This window comes from Chelonia mydas, chromosome 13, assembly GCF_015237465.2.
Source record: "Chelonia mydas isolate rCheMyd1 chromosome 13, rCheMyd1.pri.v2, whole genome shotgun sequence".
NCBI classification, from domain to species: Eukaryota; Metazoa; Chordata; order Testudines; family Cheloniidae; genus Chelonia; species Chelonia mydas.
In genome coordinates, this window is record NC_051253.2 from 36,291,519 (window position 1) to 36,299,019 (window position 7,501).

At 48.0% G+C, this 7,501-nt stretch overlaps 1 pseudogene; it reads right to left on the minus strand.

The window, feature by feature from the left end:
• Positions 1-213: 213 nt before the first annotated feature.
• LOC119563633 lies at positions 214-1,087 on the minus strand (annotated as a pseudogene).
• Positions 1,088-7,501: the final 6,414 nt, after the last annotated feature.

Consider the following 7,501-nt stretch of genomic DNA (forward strand, 5'->3'; position numbering starts at 1 on the left):
TAGGAAAAACTTTTTCACTAGGAGGGTAGTGAAACACTGGAATGTGTTACCTAGGGAGGTGGTGGAATCTCCTTCCTTTGAGGTTTTTAAGGTCAGGCTTGACAAAGCCCTGGCTGGTATGATTTAGTCGGGGATTGGTCCTGCTTTGAGCAGGGGGTTGGACTAGATGACCTCCTGAGGTCCCTTCCAACCCTGATATTCTATGATTCTATGATCCTTCATCTCCTTGTTCCTCAGCATGTAGATGAAGGGGTTCAGGAGCGGGGTCACCCTGGTGTAGAATACAGCCACCACCCTGTCCACAGTGTGCTGGGAACCTGGCCTCAGGTAGATGAAGACCACAGGCACATAGTAGGTCACTACTATGGTGATGTGAGCCTCGCAGGTGGAGAAGGCCCGGTGCCTGCCCTCGGCAGAGTGGATACTCAGGATGGCCGAGATAATGTAGACATAGGATGTCAGGATTAGCAGGAAGCAGGTGAAGGTCAGGAAGCCAATATCCAAAAATGTCATCAGGTGGTTGCGCGCCATGTCCCCGCAGGCCAGTTTCAGCACAGCCAGGATATGACAGAAGATGTATCCCACTCGGTTCCCTTGGCCATACGGCAGCTGGAAGGTCAGTGCGGTCTCTATCAATGAGTGCTGGGAACCCCCTAGCCAGGACCCCGCTGCCAGGCACGGGCAGCCTCTGAGGTTCACAATGACGCTGTAGTGCAGTGGCTTGCAGATGGCCAGGAAGCGGTCGTAGGCCATGACCGTATAGAGGAAGCACTTGGTGCAGCCAATGAAGTGGAAGAAGAAATGGGCCGTGCAGTCCTGAAAGGATATGGTCCTGCTGCCTGGCAGGAAGCCGGCCACCACTGAGGAGACCGTGATGTCCAGGAAGGACAAGTGGCACAGGAACCAGTACATGGGCTTGTACAGCCAGGGCTCCCGGGCCACTGCCAGCAGGACGAGCAGGTTCCCACACAGCGTCAACAGGTAGAGGAAGAGGAAAAAGAGGAACAAGAGAACCCGCAGTTCTGGGGGGTACGTGACCCCCCACCAGGATGAAAGGTGTTGGCTGGGATCTGTTCCCACACTCCATTCACTCGGTCTGTGTCCCTGCCAGTGTATGCGGGGTGTTAATGGTTAACGAAGGAGGAACAATGGGTGATCTTTGCAGGGTGTTAGGGCTAAAACTCACTGCTATGCAGAAGCCAGATTTGAACCCCTGTACACCAATCTAGGGGACCCCAATCCCTTCCCATCTCTGGGGATACAATCCAGGTGTTCTGACATCTAGCCTGCCCTGCTCTAATCCAGTAGATCGCACTCCCCATTCATACACCGGCCAAATCCCAGCCCCCACTGAAGCCCATTTGCCTTCCCGAGCCAGCTTTGAACCCAGGCAAAGTAACCAGATGTCCCAATTTTATAGGGACAGTCCCAATATTTGAGGCTTTTTCTTATATAGGCTCCCATTACCCCTCACCTCCGTCTCCATTTTTCACACTTGCTATCTGGTCAGCCTAAACCCAGGAGTCCTGGCTCCCAGCTCCAATACATCAGTCCACTAGACCCTGCTCTTCTCCCACACCCAGGAACAGAACCCCAGAGTTAAACAGAGACACATTCAAATTAGAAACAAAGTTCACATTGATACGTGTGAGGGTGATTAGCCGTGGGAATGGACTCTGAAGGGAAGTAAGGCACGCTCTGACTTTTGCGATCTTCGAGTCAAGATGGCCTTTGTTGAAATAGGCGTTAGTGAGGCATGAGTTATTGGGCTTGACATTCTGTGGTATCCAGGAGGTCAGATTAGAAGCTGCTGCTGGTCTCCTCTGGTATTAATCTATCAGTCTATGAATCCGCACATCCGGCTGCAGCGCCTGGCTATGCGTCCAAGCTGGGCTGCTATGGCCAGCATGCTAAGCCATTCTCACCTGCTCCCTGCCATGCCCTGAGATCTCCCTTGGCCTTCACCCCTCTACATCTCCCCACCCAACCCTTCACACAGAATGTAGCCTTGTCCCCCACGTGAAGCCAACCTCAGCCTGGAAGGGCTTAAGGGGAAACTTGCTTGTGGAGATTAGCCCAGAGTTGCCCACTTCAGGGTCCTTGCCCCTGCCTCTGACACAGCTGGTACCAGGCACTGTGGGACACCTGGTTGGCATGAGGCACTGTGGGATGCCAATCCTAACAGGTAGTTGCTCTATTTCTATTCCTTTCTCTGCTCTGTTTAGTTTCTTCTTCAGCTTGGACATGTCCTTTCTCTCTGCAGCTTCTTATAACCTTGCACCCTCTCTGTTCTCTCTCCACTTTCCCCCGGTGTATTTCACTCCCCTGGTCACACAGAGCTAGGTCATTGTTAAACTGTTGACATTGGCTGTGTTTTAAAGCACATAATGATGCCCTCCCATTGGCAAACTCCAATGGGCCTTATTAGAATCGTTGTTTGGGGCAAAGTGAAAGAGCTAGTTCATGTATTTCATCACAGAGGAAAGTCTGTGGCCATGCTAGAACGGGTGGCTCATGCAGGTTGCATCTGGTGATCACTATGGGCATTACACCGAAGGTCCTGTGTTTCTTTAATGTAATGCAGCAATTCTCACAGAAAACTGCTCTCCCTGATATTCCAGGCCTGGCCTCCCGCTCTGAGCCAGTCCTGAACCCGGGGCTCTGTGAGACGGTGCTGTATTGCAGAGAGTGGAGTGGGTTACTCATTAGGATGTGTGCTCTGCTTGGAGTCAGTGCCGAGCCCAGTGTCCCAGCAAGCTCCTAGGGGGGCATTGTATTGCTGGAAGGACAGTGGGGGGCTCAGTAGATGGCCCTGTCCTCTCTGAGTCATTGCTGACCCCCATGTCCCAGCATGGCAGCAAGGGGCACTCTGCTGCAGAGAGTGGTCTTGTGGGGCTCAGCAGGGAGTGTTTGGAAACCTCATGGCACTTTTTGGTCAAAGCAGATATTCTACCCTTCACTTTCTGGCTACATTCTAACTTTGTTAATTCCATTCCAGTTACAGAGACAGCTCTAATGTAGAGCAGGTTGTACCCCCAGCTGGAATAACTTGCCAAAGCACCATGGGTGTTATTGTCTTCTTACACTGAGAAAATTCACTTTGACTCTTGGTTGTAATGTGTAGTCCCCTTGGTGCATGGCTCTCGGACTATACGAGAGCAGGTCTGCTTTCAAAGCAGGCCTGGGCAGCAGATGGTTTTCCCATTCCATGGAAGTTTTTGGCATTTTGAAATTGTTCCTGTTATAAATCAGGATGAAAAGTCAAAATGTTTGTGAGTTAAAAATCTGAAAAAATCAGTTTGGGTGAATCAAAAAAAAAAAACCCACAAAATTTCTAAAATAAAAAAATAATAAAATAAAAAACGTTGTTTTTAGATAATTTAACAATGTTTTATTTCTATGTTATTTCTATGTTAACCTTCTATGATAACTTTTTTCCCTTTTAAATGTTTTAGTGTATATTTACTACATTTCAAAACGAAGTTAAAACCCCTCAAACTATCGTTGAAACTTTTCTAGCCAAAAATGTTTTGAGTTGGGTGTTCCACTGAATGCAAAACTGCTTCGCGAGCTGTTTTCATTTTGCTGAATTGGCATTTTCCAACAAAAAAGTCAGGAACATTTCCCCAGAAAATTTCCATCCAGATCTCCTATTTCAAAGGTCCTTCTTCCTGGCATCTGGCTGAGCTAAGGCCACCTAGGGCTGGAGTCTGGAGACTTTGAGGGCATGCATCTCGCTGGTTCCTCTATGACCCCCCCCCCACTCCACCCCCCGAATTCACTTACACCAGTGAATCTATCCTCACGGCTATGAGGTAGGGAAGGTTTATTGTCCCCATTTCACAGGGTGAGTACCAGAGACATTAAGTTTGACCTGGGCTCCTGGGATCGAGGCTACCCACCTCCTGAGTGCCTCCTAGAAGCTAGGTGTGGTACTGCAATCTTTTTCCGCTCATGACTGCCCCATGCCCCCGCCCTCCCAGGTTGCCAACCCCCTTCCAGGTCTTCAGTGGCTCAGCCCTCTGGCCAAGTCACACAGTATAAAAACAGACCTGCTCCAGAGTAGCAAAGAGTCCATCAAACTGTGTGCCTTCACCCAGGCCTTCAACCCGATCACTGGGCCTTTTAAATGCCACCCTTGGTTCAGACTTCTAAAGGAGACTTTGTCAGTGGCCGGTGGAGGAACCCACCACTCTGCGTTCCAGCCCAGGGACTCTGTTCCCAGCTGCCATATCCTGCTCCCTTTAATTAGCTGCCGTTGCTTCCCCCAGATGGACAAATCCCCTCTGGTTCATGGTGCTGGCATACTGAAGAGGGTCACATGTAGCCATGTATTGGTCGTAGGCCATGACCATCAGCAGGAAGCACTCAGCACCTCCAAAGAAGTCGAAAGAATACAGCTGTGCTATGCAAAGCCAAAGGAGATGGAGTGGGAGCCCGCCAGGAACTCAGCCAGCATCCTGGGGAGCGTGACACTGGAATGACATATGTCCAGGAGGCACAGCTCTCTGAGGAACTAGTACACAGGGGAGAGTAGCTGAGGGCTGAGACTGATGGTCAACAGGCTGACAAGATTCCCCAGCAGAGTCAACAGGTAGATGGCTAGAAAGAGCAGGAAAAAGTCAATCTTCCATTCCTGTGCCTCAGAAAATCCCAGGAAGGTGAATTTCAGCACATGGGTGACATTCTGCCTTTGCACTTGTCCCTAACGTGGTTCCTATTGCTATGGACTTTTGTCTGAAGGCAGAAAAGAAAATGATATAATTTAGTGAGGAAGAAGCACATGGTGAATTGTCTGACAATTTACAAGTAAATCTTAGTTGAGTGACAGATGGGGAGATAGACAGACAGACAGATAGAGAGGCAGAAAGAGACAGAGAGAGAGAGAGATAAGCATATTCCTCACTCTTAGAAAGAAGAGCACTGTGGATTCATAGATATTGGTGGCCAGAGTTCAATTTAGTACAGCATTCTGCCTCCAATGATAGCCAGTACTAGATGGATGACAAACTTAATATGAGCCAACAATGTCATCGACATAAGAATGGACATGCTGAATCAGATCAATGGTCCATCTAGCCCAGTGTCCTGTCTTCTGACAGTGGCAAGTGCCAAGTGCTACCAAGGGAATGAAAAGAAAAGGGCAATTTATCAAGTGCTCCATCTGCTGTCATCCGGTCCTAGTATCTGGAAGTCAGAGGCTTAGCGTTGCATGCCAGGCAATCTTGGCTAATAGCCATTGATGGACTTATCCTCCAGGAACTTATCTAGTTCTTTTTTGCCTTCACAACATCTTTTTGCCTTCACAACATCCCCTAGCAATGAGTTCCACAGGTTGACTGAGCGTTGTATGAAGAAGTACTTCCTTAGTTTGGTTTTAAACCTGCTGCCTATTAATTTCATTTGGTGCCCCATAGTTCTTGTATTATGTGAAGGAGTAAATAACATTTTATTATTTACTTTCTCCACACCAGTCATGATTTGATAGACCTCATCATATCCCATTTCTTTTCTAAGCTGAACAGTCCCAGTCTTCAATCTTTTGTCCTATGGAATCTGTTCCATACCCTTAATAATTTTTGTTGCCCTTCTCTGTACCTTTTCCAATTTTAATATATCTTTTTAGAGATGGGGTGACTAGAACTGCATGCAGTACTCAAAGTGTGGGTGTAGCATTTACATATTGTGATAGACCCAGGCCAGTTGGGTACAGCAGAGTAGCCCTATTGGGATCCAGGAAGTGGGCGGGCGAAGCCCACCCACTACTAAAGGATTCCCCCCCCAAGAGGGGGATCCACAGGACCTGGACACCAAATAAATACGGGGGACAACTAATGAAATAACAGGGACAGGAGTGTGGTCAAAGGGTCAAACAAAGGGAACCGGACAGGGACACCAAGCAGAGAACCCCGGACAGCGCCCACTGCTCCTCAAAGGCATCAAGGGAGTCAGTGGACGCCGCTCAGAGGAACTCTGCCCGGAGGTGTGAACGGACAGAGGATTGGAAATAGGCCCCAAGTCACAGGAGACTCCATCAGCCAACCTCCTCACTCTGGTTTTATAGATGGCCATTTTAGCTAGGGTCAGGAGGAGGCTGACCAGGAGATCCCATGACTTTGTGGAGCCACAGATAGGGAGTGCATAGATAAGGAGGTGAGGGTGCAAAAAGTGCAACCAAAATCTTAACAAAAGGTTCGTGAGGAACCGGACTGGAGGCTGCAGCCTGCCGCACTCCAGGTATATGTGCGCCAGGGTTTCCCTCACGCAGCAAAAGGGGCAGGTGTCTGGGATAGGGGTGAACCACGCCAAGTACACAGTCTTCAAATACGTTAATGGCTGTTATAAAGGGGATGGTAACAAATTGCTCCCCATGTCAGCTGAAGGTAGGAGAAGACGTAATGGGTTTAATCTGGAGTAAAGGAGATTTAGGTTAGATATTAGGAAAATCTTTCAGACTCTGAGGATAGTTAATGTCTTGAACAGGCTTCCAAGGGAGATTGTGGAATCCCCATCACTGGAGGCTTTTAAGAAAAGGTTAGACAAACACCTGTCAGGGATGGTCTAGGCATATTTTGTCCTGTCTCAGAGTGGGCAGGTTGGACTAGATGACCTATCGAGGTCTCTTCTAGCCCTACTTTTCTGAGATGCTATGATTCTGTGCTTCGGGGGATCATGTAAGACACTCTGCAGTGGTTAGTTATGGTATTGCCCATGCACAGGTGAAGTATTTACTTAACCCACATTGTGGAGTGGTTGGGTTTGTTTCCCGGAGCTGGAGTTTCAAGTATCCTGCTGTGCTCATATTCCAGGTGAAACAGTTGAAGTGAAGAGTAAACCTTTAAAGGAGGAAGTGTTTTTGATCTTTCTTCTTTCACCCCTGAGAAAAGCTTCCCAGAGAAAGTGGAAGCAGAGGCATCAGCCTACTGAGCAATCATTGGATTTTACATCATTTCAGTGAAATGACAGCTGGCAAGGATGGGCTGCTTCTTAAATACTTTAGTGTCTGAACAGTTTCTTTTGACCTACGTAGCTGTACCAGTATGGAGGTGGTTGACCACAGTTCCATTGTTAAGGTGGAGCTGAGGCTTGGACTTAAAGTAAGGACTCAATACCTTTGTTACATACAAAGGAATTGGAGAAGGTTCAGAGAAGAGCCATAAAAATGACTTGAGGGCTGGAAAAATTTGCTCCACAGAGGTTTAAGGGGGTCAATCTATGTAGCTTATCAGAAAGAAGATCGAGAGGTGACTTGATGACAGTGTATAAGAACCTTCGTGGGGAGAAAAGACCAGGTACTAATCACCTCTTTCATCTAGCAGAGAAAGGCACAACAAGAACTAACGATTGGACACTGATGTTGGACGAGCTCAAATTAGAAACAAGCCATGCGTTTTTTTAACAGGAAAGGTTATCAGTTATTAACACAAGCAACCAAGGGAAATGGTGGATTCTCCATCTCTTTAAGTCTTCAGATGAAGGTGGGATGCCTTTCTGGAAGATA